Below are 15,597 nucleotides of genomic sequence, written 5' to 3'. Positions count from 1 at the left end.
TGACTCCCACCTTTATCCATTCTTCAATATGAGCAGTGGACTTGGATATGAAAAGGTAAACACAATGAACAGGACATGAACTCAGGTTTTATACTATATCTTAGGCCATGTGTCCCCGAGGCGTCACGTTGCATGGCAAAGGAAGCTGTTAGCCAGAAGCTGTGATAGCATTGTTAGGGCCGGTGGGTGGGGTGATGTTGTAACTGCTTGTGTTTTAGGTTTGGGTGCTTTAACTAGGAGTGGCTTGTGGACAGGTGGTTGCCTAGTCACTGAATGTTTGTTGCTACAGCAACAGTCTGCACCAGTCTTGATAAATCCTGTTTTTTTCCTCTCTCTCTCAAAGGGGGATGCAACTAGGCAGGTGAGGCGTAATCTATAATGTAATGGATAGCTAATCCTCATTTTGGTTAATCTGTCTGTCATGGTACCATCTTGTGCTGGCTTGGATGCCAGTTTTTACAGCCTAGAACCTGAATAAAAACGCTTATGGGCTGAAGAGGCTCTGTTAGAGGTTTAGACCTATAATCTCTGAGCTATAATTGGCTCATGAGCAGACAACGGCATTAAGGAACACACAAAGAATAAGTCTGATATGCCCCTTGTGTTTGGGTCTTTAAAACTAAAACAGTTTAAATTATTGTAAATGGTTGATTTAAGTATATGCAAGAGATATATTGTATTACATTTTATGTAATTTTCGAGTTTGGGGGTCTGAAGGTGCTGTTGGCTGGTTTTGATCATCTTAGTTCCTAAACATCTCCCCCTCAATCTGTCTGCAGACACAGCTGTCAAATCTTGGCTTGGGTTATAGTTTTGGAGCCCCTTGAACAATAAACCCGGATTTCTTTCAGAGGTTTATTCAGAATTAGACGCTTAATCTGACTTAACGATTTGATAAGTAGACTGATCTGAGTATAGACATTCTTCATTGTGGTTCATCCTCTGTTGTTTACTTTGAGCTTTTATTAAAAATAAACAATTATTCGTAACTGTAATCTCTGTTAAATCATAGAAGCCAATGGTCAGTTAGGTGATTGAGTTTAACCTCACGTGTCATAGCTTAATTATATTTGTAATTGAATTTGTTGTCAAAAGTATTTTTTTTTTTTTTTTACCTTGTCGAGTATTTATTTTATTTTGTTTTATTTTTGCAGTACATGTGTACATTATTATTCGCAAATAAATAATTTCCAGCACATATATCCATATACATGTACTTGGTGGATCTGAAGATTTAGCCACTAACAAATGGCACTTTCATGTAGTTTTAAATACTTGAGTGGCCAGCAGTTCAATCAATTAAACACTTATTCGTAACTCCCTATTGTCATTTCCATTTGGTAGGAAATTGATTTCTTCATTATAAGAGAGAAATCATGTGTTGTCCGTTAATTAATACAGTTAAACATTGCTGTTGACACACATCACTGAATCAATAAAATTGACTTTTTAATAGAGATGCTGATGGACCTTTAAATTGAACCAGGCAGTGTACTTCTTTCTTTGGAGGGACTTTATCCCAACTCGATCTGGACTCCAGCCTGTCAGTGTTTTAAAGTTATGTTTAAACTTTTATACTTTTATTTCATCTCCAGTTACTGTGTTTTCAACCCTTTTGGATCTAGCTGCTCCCAGTAGTCAGACGCACCATGGCTTAGATTGATCAGAGACTTATTTGAATTCTTTCTTTGTGATTCAGGTAAAAGCATTGTCTGGTACAGGGCCACAGAGAACAGCAAATCAGCCAGACAATGGATAACAGCCTCTCATTGTCTTGTTCTGCTGTGGCATTGCTGGACTGCTCATATATTAACTCACATTCCCCTTTGTTTTGTGAGCTAGGTGCCTATAAAGTTGTCTGATTCCACCATGTGTTTTTGATTTCACTGTAGGCTGGGTGGAAGGCTTGTGAAGTTCACTTCTCTGAACTGTCTCCTCAGTGCTTGTCGTAGCGAGGATTACTTGAGCTACGAGCCTTGGCGGTCTTCATGCCATGCTATAAGCCCCAGCGCTCTCTCCTATTGGAGGAGAGAACACTCCTTCCTGCCCAGGGTGCTAAATAACCATTCTTGAGGGTCTGTCTCCTGCTCACTAAAGAATGTCAAGAGGCTAAATGTAAGGTTAAATGTAAATCAGCGACTATGGGCCTTGTTGGTAGACGTTCCATGCTGTTAGTGATTTGCTGCCATCTAAATGCTGCAGACAAGATATTTTGTTTGATATCAGTGCAGGTCATAAATTCAATACAAGGTCCATTTAGTTCCTTAATATTACCCTTCATGTGTACATGTTTATCTTTGTTTGGATTGTGTTTAAAAAAAAAAGATACTGATCCTATAGTTTCTTTCATTGATATGACAGTGCTTTTTTGCGGACTTACAGTTCTCTACGTTTCTAGAGTGCACTTAGACACACATCTTTAGGTGTATATTTCAAACTTTTCCCCTTTTTTTCTAGTTTAACTGCCAAATGAACATGCAACATTCACAGATTTCCACCTTATTTGAACTCTGTTGTAACTCTGCACAGCGCCATTTTTTTTTACTAAATATTTTGACTAATGTGATACTGATTTAAGATATCGATAATTTAAGTACAATGGTTGTCAATCTCAGCCATTTTGATTCCTGGTCCCATTTTCCATAGTAATCATGGCTGTTCATTATTTGGTGAATGAAAATTAAGGGTAAGGATTAAAAAATATATATATACTTTTACTCAAACATTTGTAATCCCTAAATAAAATGATTTAGAGCTTGGTGTAACTTTTTAGTTGTGAGGCATGAGTTTACAGATATGCATTACCTAATTTAAGTCCAGTTCACAGAAATGTGCTAAATTATTGTAGGCAGTGAGTTAGTTTTAATACTAATAATTACTACTTGATCACTTGTAACACTTTACAATACAGTTTTATACATTCGCATTAGTTAATGCTATAATGTGAAATAACAGTGAACAGTACTTTTACAGATTTTTTTAAGTTCATTTCTGTATTAATGCATTTTTGAAGTTTCAAGTGGTGTATTATGAGCATATATTAACAAAGAACACTTGTACGTTTATAAGTTAACTTTAAACTAATAAACGTTTTATTAATAAATTATACTGGATGTTACCAAATACATTTTTTTTTTATAATAATCTTAATTACATTGGTGTCCACATATACTTTCTCTTTTTTTCTGACATATGCAATGTGCCAGAGCACCATTACTAAGTAAACAGTAAGCATGTTCTTAACAAGTCGATTTCAGCGATTTCATCAGAGAAGCCAATCAATCGTCTACTGTTAAATCCAGCTGCCAGCCCCCAGAATGATGGATGCTTCATCTGTTTGCAGAGGTTTGTGTGGAAAAAAATCTCCAGGCTATGAGAGAATGCCCAACTCCTCCTCTCTCTGGTTAAGTGTCAGAGCTTGCAAATGAGTGAAGGAAACCTAAGTGAAAATTGAATGCTTTAGAAGCACGTACGCGCACCCGTGAGCGCATTTGTGTGCCTCGCTAGAATGTAGGTGGTCTGTGGCTGTGTAAATATTGGAAGCTCTGAGACACAGTGTGTCAAAACACACACGGCTTCAAGTGCCACGCTAATGAATGGGGGCCACATGTGGAGTGCCACGGCGGTTTGTTTAAGCAAATGAACTCTGCTGACAGACATCTGCCCTAATGTGCAGGCAGAGACAGCTCCGATGCAGGATTTATACACAGACACACATACTAAGACGCACCCTTCCCCTTCGTGCCTCTGTGTCGAGAGGCAACTTCACAGGCCTTTCAAAGTGGCAGCCGAACGGCAGAGGCACTCTGTGTGCTGACAGACAGACTGTGTAAGAGACAGAGGGTGGGTGAATTATGCATGTACACTTTTTCCCAACACTCTTACACAGTATACAAGCGTTATGAAAAAGGCAATTGTATATTTTGCCTCTTTTCTGCACTTTTTTTCCCTGTTGCCTTTAATCCGGCTCAGCGCGACCCAAGATCAGTGGTGTTCATTTTCAAATTGATAAAACCGGTTTAAGGCCTTTCAAAGGTGGAAGTTTAGCATGTGGACACAAGCCAACATTGCCAAATGTCTCAAGGTTTTCAAAAGATTCAGTACAACAAAGATCGAATGAGTTATGAAGAACTAATGAATTGCCATCTGAAGCGCGGCTGTGTAAAGCATGGCGTTCAGCGCAAATTTAAAGCGCATTTTTTCCTAAGTAGTTGACTTTAAATTTTTACAACTTCATTGAAGCATGACTTTTCTTTTTTTTTCTTTTTTTATACTTCAAGTTTCTTCTGCAATAAACTTTGGCATTATCTTAGAATGAATACCATTTTGCAGTAATGTTCAATTCATTAACATTGGTTCATTTATTAAGTGTCCGGGTAATTCTCTTTTTATAAAATTTTTTAGTCTAGGCTAATGCTCATGTATTTATTCAATTTATTTATTTCAGTTCTTAATTTAAAAGTACTTTTTTAAAAGTTCAGCTTGTTCAGAAAATAGTTAAAAACAGTTTACTTACCCAAAGCATTTATTAAATCAAACTCGTTAATTTATTAGGTTTTTTGTTTATTGCATTTTGTTTTGTGTGTTAGCCAATGTAACATTGTTTTTCCACTGTAATATTGCAGTTATTAGTTTATTAAAATGCATGCAAATTGAAATGTAAAAAAATAATGTATATAGGTTACCATTTACAGAGATGAAGAAATGCTTTACATGTTTTGTTTATTGTTAGTTCAAGATTAGAAGTTAGATTAACTAATGTCACAAATTGAACCTTATTTTGAAGTGTTGCGGAAGGTAACAAGTTAGATTTCCTCACAGTGAAATAAAAGTTGATCAGAAGCAGGTGTGACTCCCAAGTCAAAGAGATAAAATACCATCACTTTTAATACAATATCTCCCAGCTTAGTACCAGGAATCACACCCAAAAAACTAAATGGTGTCAGAACAGCCCCAAGCCAGAATCTTCGCAACAACAAGAGAGGTGATACCTTAGAAACTGAAAACAAGTCAGTGTTGTCTTTTTCCAAAAGGATGAAAGGCACTTTTGTAGTGAAAGGATCCGTGCTCAGAAGTTTGTATGCTTTAGCAAGCGAGGGATTACTTATGTAAAATAACAAGGGGAGGTGTCAGCACAGGTGCCTCTCACTGTTTAGAAGCTCCACTGGCCGAGGTCCAGAAACACTCACGCATCTGCAGCTCCCCTCCCTTCCTCTGCGTGTCAGCGCACAAAGCCCATGGGCTTTCTGACAATGAGAGCATCGCTGTCGCACCAGGAGAACACCTCGAAAGCAAACACCACCATAGCTGGCCACAAAAGCGACAAGGGAGCACTGCACTTTTATGCCCCTGAGTGCCTTGTTAGGGGCACAATGACTTGCAGGCCTGGACAGCAGGTGTTACATTAAAGCGCTGCTCTGATGTATTGTGGCCGTCTATTCGCACTACGACCTGTATTTGCTTTCTCTTTGACTTTGCAATCACACCCAACAAAGCATTGTTTTTGAGAACACAGGAAAGTGCAGTGATCAGCTTTGTTTTCAGTTATGTTTATAGAGATTGAGGTGCTCTCATACTCGGCATCTCCCACTTCTTCTTTTGTTTGCTGAAAACCAAGCCAATCCGTTTCTGGTTGACTTTTTTTTTTTTTTTTCTTCAATGAATGTGATTTACAGCTATTATGTATGTTTATATTTAAAATTGTAAATAGGGGTTGGTAAGATATATATATATATTTTTTTTTTTCAATGCTCACCATAGTTTCATTCATTTGCAGCAATTAAAATGACATTTAGACAACTGTAAAATTAAAATGACCGTTTGTTTTATTTTAATTTAAGTAATTTACTCCTGTGATGGCAAAGCTGTCTCCTGAAAACTCCTGTAAGTGTTCAGATGCCATTTCTCCAGACTTCAGCATTACGTAATCAATCAAATCATTTTAACTAATGCTATTTTTATATAATAATATATTAATAAACACAATACTTTTTACTCACATTATATGATGAATAGATTTAAAATTGAAATTCAAATGTTTTGTAAAATAATAAATATCTTTAATATCATTTTTGATCGATTTAATATTTTTTTTCTGAATAAAAGTAATTATTTTACAAAATCACCCAAAAAACTTGATGTGTTTGAAAAGTAATGTTTATACATGTATCTCATTTTGTGAAACCATTTTAAATAGTTAGTTAAATACATTCATTCATTACTAATATATTAGGACATTTATTTATTCATTCATTCATTCATTAAAGGTCAGTAGATGGCAGTATGCTCCACATCATTTCTGTTTTCCCAGCATAGTCTGGTTTACATGCTTTGTCTTACAATATCTACATCCTGCCTTTCATAGTCATTTGAAAAGCTGATGACATCTTTGACTGCAGCAGGATTTTAACAGTTTACATGTCACAACAAAGAAGCACAGCTGTCTCTGCTTGACATAAATATGTACAAATATGCTTCTGCACAACTGGCATTCATTGCCTCCTTTTCTGCTCAATCATCTCATACATGGTCATCGATTTAAGCTGTGATGTCAACGGTACACTCTTGAACTCCATAGCAGCTCACTGGCTGTGTACTGCTGGTGTGTTATGAAAAGCAGGACATGTTTTCTGTGTATGACCTCAGAGGGCACATGCTTGGATTGGCTGGAGAACTGCGTTCTCCTAAAGGCCCAAGAGGGGTCGTGTGACAACAATTCTGTCATCATGTGATAAAGCCTTCGCGATCCTCTTCTGCTTTCCTATGAGTTAACGTTTGCACCCAGACCATGAGAGACAATGAATTGCCATTAGAAACGAGAAGATGTTGATAATTGCCATACACATATCCTGCAGCGCCGCTGAGCTCTATCTTTGTTGAGGCCGTTTGCAGAATTAGGGGTGAGTCGGAGGCGTTAAAGCTTGGGATAATGAGAAGGCAAACAGGATTATTGACATAGACACAAAGAGAGCTTTAGAGGTGTCTCCACCAGCTGTGTGAACGTAGCACACACTCCCAGTGGACTGGGAGGTAGGTAAGATCATCACAGATGTGACTGAAGCTGTTAACCCTGTCACGTTCAGACCATTTCCTGGCTTAAGAGTTATATTAGTATCTTTGTGGGCAAATATGACCCAGATATATCCATTAACCTCATTTTTAGGGTGCTTTATATGAATGGCGCCATCATTGTCTGTTAATTGGCTTTCATTCGTGACCCACTTTTTGCCCGTGAGGCTTCAGCTCCCCGTTGTGCATCTTCAGTCATGTGTCCAATTGTGAAGTGAAGGAAGGAGGAGGGACAGTGCATCTCTGAGTTTGCCGATTGGATAGTTGCGATGTTTCTAATTACCTTCCTCTTTGGTAGCGCCAAAGTGTCACCAACATGCTCACTTCACCCTGTCATTTTTTTCACCATCAGTAAACGCCTTCCCACCCCATTATTTTACATCTCATTTGATTGCAGACAGGGGGCACTGTCCGCTTACACTTCTGCACACCTCTTTATGTTTATTCAAATAGATGGACTTTCCTCTTTACGATTTGGGAGAGTCGCGTGAAGATTTACTTATCGCTAAGTGGATGATATGTAAGTTCGCCAATGGTGCGAGGACATCTGCTTCTGAATCTCGTCTCATAGAGTACCGGCTGTTCAAACTCCTGGAATCCTCCACCAATCAGCAATGCAAACACAAGCAAATGTCCCTCCTTTGTATCAGGCAAATCATTCGTCTGTCCTAGCAGCTTTCACCAAAAATGCTTTGTCTACCGGAGCAGGCTATTGTGTTCTGGCGTACTTGGGAGGATTTTGGAGTTTTAAAGTGTGTAAGGGAAGATTATAAGGACGTCTTGCTGAAGAGGCAAAGAAAATGAAAAGAAAGCACACATTGCTGACCCCCCAAAACTAATTGAGTGTCTAAAACAACAAGGTTTCCCAGGGGACTTGACTTGTTGTTTCATAAGTGTTAGCTAACATCATCTTGAAAGCATGCAAACACTGATCCTTCAATGCCCATCTCTAGACCAGGACGACTTTTTAGGCCTAAATTCATCTCCTGGTGTTTTAATCCTGATATCCAGTTCTGAAAATACAAAGCAATTTTTTTTATATATTAACATAACTTAATTTATAATAATTTTGATATATTTAAAATTTTTAAAAAATTACATTGATTTTAACTGATCGTTTTAAAAGTGTATCAAACTTATATTTTCTGCAGCCGTAAAAGTCTTTTTTTATATAATTTATGTATATTTGGGTGTTTTGTTACATTTTACAGCCATAACACTTAAATATGCATAATCGATTACAAAAATATTAGGAATAAAATAAAATAACGATTGTTTCTCAATGTATTTTTTATAACATTTTGTTAATTAGTGCAGAAAAACACAAGTGCTTGTACATCCAGCAAATGCTAATTTGCTGGATGTACAAGCACTTGTGTTTTTCTGTAAAATATTATAGATTCTATGCTAATTCATACTTTGCACTTAAAAATTTTGTATATTTTTTCACTGTGTTCATAAGGGATAAAACTGAGCCTCAACATCCCAGTGTGTCTATTAGTGACAGCAAAGGTGAGATCAGATGCAGTGTTTCCTTCACACGGTAAGGTATGTTTGCTCGCCTTTGATTTTCAACAGCAAACAGTTTTTCTGATGACAAAGGAATAAAAATGATTTTGAGTCACGCAATTCTATGTCATGGATGTCTCCTCCTCTGTTGCGCTGTACACAATAGCCTCTGGCTTGATAGCTCCGCTTAATCTTGCTCATGAACCAAAATTTAATTGTTAACAGTCAATATTTACCCGACTAACAGTTGAGCCTCTTTAAAACTTGAAGTTTAGAGTGATGTTTTATATTAGCAATCAGATTTCTAATGACAGCAAGGGTGTTACTGCTAAAAAACAGAGAAAGCCTAAGGATTCCCCTTCTCACACATGTTGTCACTTGAACAAAAGAGTTGTGTGCTCTCTCACTCTTGTGCTCATAGTGTATACACAAACACACAACACAAAGACCAATGGGACAGAAGCTATGAGAGTAATCCAAAGAGCAAACAAGGGTGGGTACTGGGAAGCTGGGAGAAGTGAGCAAAGCCATGAGTTTGGGGAGAGGCTAGAGATGTATGTTTCTACAGGCTTCACCAAGCTTATATCTAGTCAGACTTCACCAAAAGTGTTTTCCAGCTCAGCATTTTATTGATTTAGATTAGCACCATTAATAAATAGTTAATTATGTTTCAATATTTTCTTCTCACTGTTAAGCAAAAGATAAATATTAATAAGTGATTCATCGGAGAGACTGCCACCTGCTACTAACAGTACTGTTAATACTTTCTCTCACGAAGAGGGACTAAGAGTGTTTGTTTTATCTTAGGATCATTCATCCATTTTCAACAGCTTATGTGATGCTTTCACTTATAAATTATTGTTTTTGCTGTAATATTTCTGGTTCATACATATATTTTGGTAAAAACTAACCTGCATACATCATATTCTCGAGCTAAAAGCTTCAACAAACTGGCCACTAATGGATTTATTATTTATAGATTTGTGTGTGCTTTGAGTTCACAACATGCTTTTTCAATCGTCTTCATGCACGAACAGATTGTTTGCCATGCATGTTTTGTACACTGACAGGATGTCAACTAAGCCTGCACTTTAGACACCCGGCGATAGTCCACTCTTGTGACACAAGGATGTTTGCCGGCTCAATCCGGATGAGAATGAAGAATTGAAGGAGACAAGCTGTTGCGTCAGTTGGGGGATAGAACAACTTACCCGACTCGTACTGCCCTTTGGCTAATTTATAAACGAATCACACTGGCCTAGAGAACGTGACCTAAAAGAGCAAATGATGCATTTATCATTGTGCATCAGTTATATTTTACTGCACGAAAGATCTCTTCTCACCGTTGGCCAAGTCAACCACCGTAAGCTCCGCCCCATTCTGGTCTAATATCAGGTGATGAGATCTTGAGGTCACATTCTCAGTCGTTCTCGATATCCATCAGTGTCAGATTCCAAACCACACTGCACCTGACCTGACATGCCTTGCATTTGGTGTGGAAGATGACAAGATAAAGGCCTGAGCCATATACAAAGGTCACTGAGAATATGACCCCTTTCAAAATTGAGAGTGTAATCCATGATAGTCAGGAAACTGTACCTAACCGGAGAGGAAAAACTTAGTCAGCATGTCTGAAAGAGTAAAAGAAATATCAGACTGCTTTGTCTAATTCAGAAATGATTAACAAATAAAGTGGGAAACAAAAGACCATGCTAAAAGACAAGTCGAGAGGTATTTTGTGGTATGTTTCCCTGTTTGCTCACTGTCACTCTCACTCTCTAGTGTTTTTAGCCTGACCTGAGTGGGTCGCGTTTCTTTTGTTCTTGCGTTTTTTGTTAATTAATGGTGAGGAGGTTGTGTAATTGGATTTATTTGTCATTTGGTTCATGCAAGTGATTGACACAGTGCTGTTTATTTAGCGTAAATGGTGTGCCATGTCGGTTACAAAATGCATGGACACGTTAAACTATTTCAGCAGCAAGTTTCATGGTTGATTTCACTACTAAAGTAGCATTATTCTATAGAAAGGAATGTGTTTTTATGCTTTGTTCAGCCTGTCAAAAGGTTAGATTTTTTATAAGATATTAAAGCATGTTGGGACAACATGCCAAATGTGTGGACGTATCAACCTCCAGTGGAAGAGTCATTGTTTTTAATCAGACTTGGTTGACTAGAGGTGGTACCATACCTTACCATATGTTCATAATTATAATTTTTTATTGTTTAGTTTAGTTTTAAAAATAAATTTGTTCTATTTTAGTTGTACTTTAAACTCTCTTTTTATATTTAAAATATAAAATAGATTTATGTATATTTATATAAATTGAGCCTTGTACAGGAGTCCAAATTTCCCTCCACATTTTAATTTAGAATGACACGCAGACTTAGAAATCTCTGCTACATCTCTACTGCCTCAGTACAAATTCCTTTTTGATTTTTTTTTTCTCATTGTTTTTCACATGGTTTTGAATATATCCGGAACATCTAAGAAAATCTTAACAGCTGCAGAAACATTACAATCCAGACTGTCTTTTTGCGTTTGCTACAAAGTAATCAAATTTGCTGTCTTGGGTGGCAGACAGTTATCTGTGCCATCAGAGAACAGTCTGTGAACTGGAATCTCATTCTCAGCACTGATTCCACTGCCTGCAGCATATTTGCCTTTTCATACAGCCATCTGATATGTTTTACACTTCTAAAGCTTTCTCAGAGTTACCGTATTTTACAGTTTATACCATTTGATGATTTGCGTTTCGTGTGAAAGGATGGTAATGGAAAAATTGTTTTGCTGGTTTTGTCTGTGAGGTTTAAAGATTAGAATCAAGCTTTGGTATAAAAAAAGGGTTAGGCAATCTTATTTCCATTCTATTGTTATTTTGATAGGTTTAAAAAATTATACGAAGAAACTGCCCGATGCTGAAAATATCAGTCGGTGAGAAACCTGGATTCATACAGTAAACTTTAAATTTGCTCATTTGATGTGAAGAATTTTACGTGAGGTCTGGGCAACTGCATCAGCTCATATAAGAAAGCCCTTCTTGCTTCAGTAGCTGTTTCTTTTGTTGCATGTCTTTAAGCCATACCAAACACACAAATTATGACCTGAATAGCACTTGAAGTAAACGCACGTCTTTGACAGAAACAACATTCTTCTGCTCTCTTAGGACTTTTTAAACTCATTAAGAGTGGTCTAACCTTGGCATCTTTGTTTGCATAGCACTTCTACTAATATACAACCACCCACCGTACTGAAAATGAGGCCTGTTGAAACACATAAGGGTATGAGACAGATCATTTGTTCACTGGCACTGATCGTGACGATGACAGCTCGACCGGTCACTAATCTTGTGACCTTTCAAGCGTTCTTCACATACCCACCATTCCTGCAGTGTTTCAATGGTGTCCAAGCACGACATGAAGGTGTATTGCCCTTCATTCCGAGCCTGAACGCAGACGCCTATGTGAATTGCCACTTTATCTGTTTTGCTTGGCTGCTTGTCAAAGGTAGAAACATTGATTTAGATGTAATACAGTGTGCTCCCTTTATCCTTTGAATCTTAACAGTATATGTAATCTTAACTTGTTTACCCTCATTACCTCTGGAGGGAGTCAAAACAAACTAGAGGGCACGAAGGTAAGCTACACAAGACTGAGCAGAAAATCCCCAGCTGAAATTCGGGTTGTTGTTGAACTTTAATGCTGATGAATGCTCAGAAACCAATGGTTTAAGTAAAGTAAGCAAGTAAATACTGTCTAAATATTAATGCTTTATTAGCTTCATTTTAGAACATTTTATTGATTTAGAAAAAAGACCTTCCTGTATAGCCACTAAACAGGCCCACTTTTCGTGCAGCTTGTCAACATGAAGCAGTAGACACCTGTTCCCACCAAGGTGCCATATCAGCTCAGGACAGCTTTACATAAGCCAGCATGGATGAGCTTCAAATCACCTGTAAAGACTCTCTGAGCATTAACTGAGGACCTTAATCCTCTAGTTTGCCTTCCATCGCAGGCTTAGGGCACATACAGCGCCACAAGTTGGCATCGCTTTTGGCCAGATGCCCCGGAAAAGTACATTTGTCCTTTGTTAAATTCAAATTTTGTTTGTGCTAAACTCATACTCTTAGATCTGTCTCCCAACTATTTATATACATTAGTGATTCTTTTGTACATGGAGAAATCTTTCCACGTTGTTTTTCAAAGTAAAAAAGAAAAATGTTAATTACTGTGTCTTATGGATCAAATCTGCAGTTTTTCGGCTGTTTTTCTAAACAAATGATAGTTTCGTTTAAGAAAAGTGCTTGATTTTCTTCTGTCCCATCTCAATGTGTAATGATTTCTGTAATAGCTTTTATCTGCTTAGATTCCAGAACATCATCCTTATTCGTTTAACGTGTCGTATTCTGTACTAAACTGATTGCGTATGCTGCTACCCTGAAACTGTGAGTTTTCCAGAAAGCCCACAGGTGGACGTGGCAGATGACTCACGAATCCAATCTGCTTTAGTTTTATTTTTATTTGCCCAGTGGATCTGGCTAATTAGCATTACAGGCTTTGCTTAGCAAAGCGTGCAAAATGACAAACAAGGTTGTATTATGCTCCTCCTTTAGCCAGGTAATCACTTTTCGATGGTCTTATCCCCTCTGCCTGCTCTGTCTGTCACTGGCGGCCTGATCTTCCATAAGCTGTATTTGTCAAACTAAACACTTGATCTGTGCATAGGCATCAGCTGGAGGTGAGGTCTTGGGAGGCAAAGAATCTCAATTGGGATTTTAAAGAGGACAAATGAATTAGCCAGGGGCTTTGCAGTTGCTTTTTCCAGGCTAATCCCAAGATCTTCTCTCACAGTTTATGGGATTGCCAGCCTTTCCTGGGAGCAACATTATAAGTGACAGAAGTGATTCTGGAAGACACAGGCCTCAGGTTCTGTCACCAATTACTTACTATCCATTTAAACTTAACATTACATGTTCACTTCCAACGTTGTTCTTCCTTGTTTTGTTTAATATGGATAACCAATAACTTGTCACAGAAACAGTGTCATTAAATTACAACCTTATTTGTCCAACACCTCAATGGCTCTGCAGTAACCTTGCTCAGCCAGTAGAGGGGATTGGCACTCTAGATGTTTGAAAACTGGCAGGCATTCTCCTTTCCTTACACACAATACCTTGTCTATTTGAATAGACCTGTCCATATTCATTAAACCAAAGTACTTTCCACACCATATAGCCCCTATTGAGTCTTTTCTGTCAAGTCTTGACTTCATTCATTTGTTATTTTGGTCAAATAAACGGAATATGTGCTGTAGTAACAGAACTGGTACAAATGAGGTAAGCATAAACAGTGTCTCGAGCTTAAACAAATTGGTTTTCCACTTCCTTAAATGACTAATGCCTTTAAAGGAGTTCTGATGTGGGAGTTGGACCTGTGGAAGGAAGGAATCTGTTGTTGTAAACTCATTTCCGTCACTAAGATGCTGTGTACTCGAGGAGGTCCCCTCAAGATCAAATGCTGCACCTTGTTCTCAAAACCAGCAATGCCTAATTGTGTGTCTGGTCATGTGACTAAGGAATCTGAGGAATCTTTCCTTTGATCTGTACAGTTGCTCTATCACTGATGAAATACAGTGGTAAGCAGACTCAGCTACTTTAATCATTGATTGGTTGCTTTATAGGTCATTTGTATGCTGCAACAATCCTCTCGCTGGTTGGTTTACTCAGTGCAACACTTCCTGCCTTTCCTTTTGGTTCTCTGCACACGCTCTAAGATGCTGGGTTAAGATTGGGGGGAGGGCTTCAGAAAGGGGCAGCCCTTGGTGTTTTAACAGCTGATTGGCTCTTTAGACCCAACAGAAACTCTGTTGAGAGTGCAGAGGTGGAGTATTGAAGTGCACAAAGACGTATCATGCTTTAAAACGCTTAATTTGCCATTCAGAAACCGCACTTTCTGCACCCACACAGGTTTTCATGCTAAGCCATGGTTGGCCAGCAAATGGGATGCCACAATGAGGTAATGTGAAGACTATGTATGTGTAGTCCTCAAATCCAACCGCAGCAGTTTTTATAATCATATCCTGTTTTCTTGAAAATCTTCGTATTCCAGTGAAGTATGTAGTTGGATACAGATCAACATTGTTCACTTTGTGAAGCTTTGTTGTGATTGGTTAAATAGCCTTTTATAAAAATTAGGCCCAAATTTGAGCTTGTTTGTTGCCTGTGTTCTTCTGCCATCGCAGCACACTATATATCAACCTCACAGGCCTTTATATAATCCGATGGATAAAAGATTAATCCATCCCCCAAACTGGTATGTATATTATACAATTATTAATTTTTATTGGTCCTTTTATCCAAAGCCACTTAGCAATGTTGGACCCCAATTTTCTACAGTTGGGTTTATGTTTTATTGGAGTCAACCAGATGTACCTTTTGATCAAGGGATACCGCCTTGAGTTGGACCTCTGAATCTCCCAATTTGGCCTTCCCCCTGAAGCCCACCCTCTTGTTTGAGATCAGTCAACCCCCCTCAGTTCCAATGCAGCAAGACCACAAACAACTCCAGCTTGAGGGATTATGACTTTGTTTTTTTCCAAAGTCACCGAAAGTACAAAAAGCAACTTAGACTTGACAGCGTTTATGCCTACTGCGATGGGCAGGTGAGGCACAAAAAGGGCTACATGAGGTGCCCCTCCCGTTTCAGTCACCCCCTTTTTTTCCCGAGAGTGTTGGCAGGCCCTCTGAATGCAAAGCTGTCCGGTTGCCCCAGCGGATCTGGCTGCATGTGGATCGAATCAGAATTATCCACTAATTGACTATTTACTGGGCTCCAGAAAGGCCATAATGGACTTGATATTAAATCTCCTCAAAGTATTTAAAGCGTGCTTCTGAGTGCTCCTTCGAAGAGCTGATTTCCAACATTTTACAAGGAGGAGTGACTTAAGCTGCTGGGTCAGAGAGTTGCCTTGCCAAGGCGGCTCTCAGACAGGATTTAGGGACGACAGTGGGAAAGCTGCAAGTG

General features: G+C 38.4%; 1 protein-coding gene across 7 annotated transcripts in view; it reads left to right on the top strand.

The window, feature by feature from the left end:
• LOC113114902 (BRCA1 interacting helicase 1) overlaps positions 1-15,597 on the top strand; it is a 53,810-nt gene that overhangs the window by 37,359 nt on the left and 854 nt on the right. Inside the window, exon 24 of one of the 7 annotated variants that reach the window (XM_026281991.1) lies at positions 8,531-8,548. The exons of the other annotated variants lie outside the window; for them this stretch is intronic. The gene's annotated coding sequence lies outside the window, so the exon portion shown is untranslated. Of the gene's footprint in view, positions 1-8,530; positions 8,549-15,597 lie in introns of those variants that run through there. 7 annotated transcript variants of the gene reach the window in all.

This window comes from Carassius auratus, chromosome 15, assembly GCF_003368295.1.
Source record: "Carassius auratus strain Wakin chromosome 15, ASM336829v1, whole genome shotgun sequence".
NCBI lineage: Eukaryota > Metazoa > Chordata > Actinopteri > Cypriniformes > Cyprinidae > Carassius > Carassius auratus.
The sequence above is the reverse complement of the archived record's forward strand: the minus strand, read 5'-3'. Positions and strand labels throughout refer to the sequence as shown.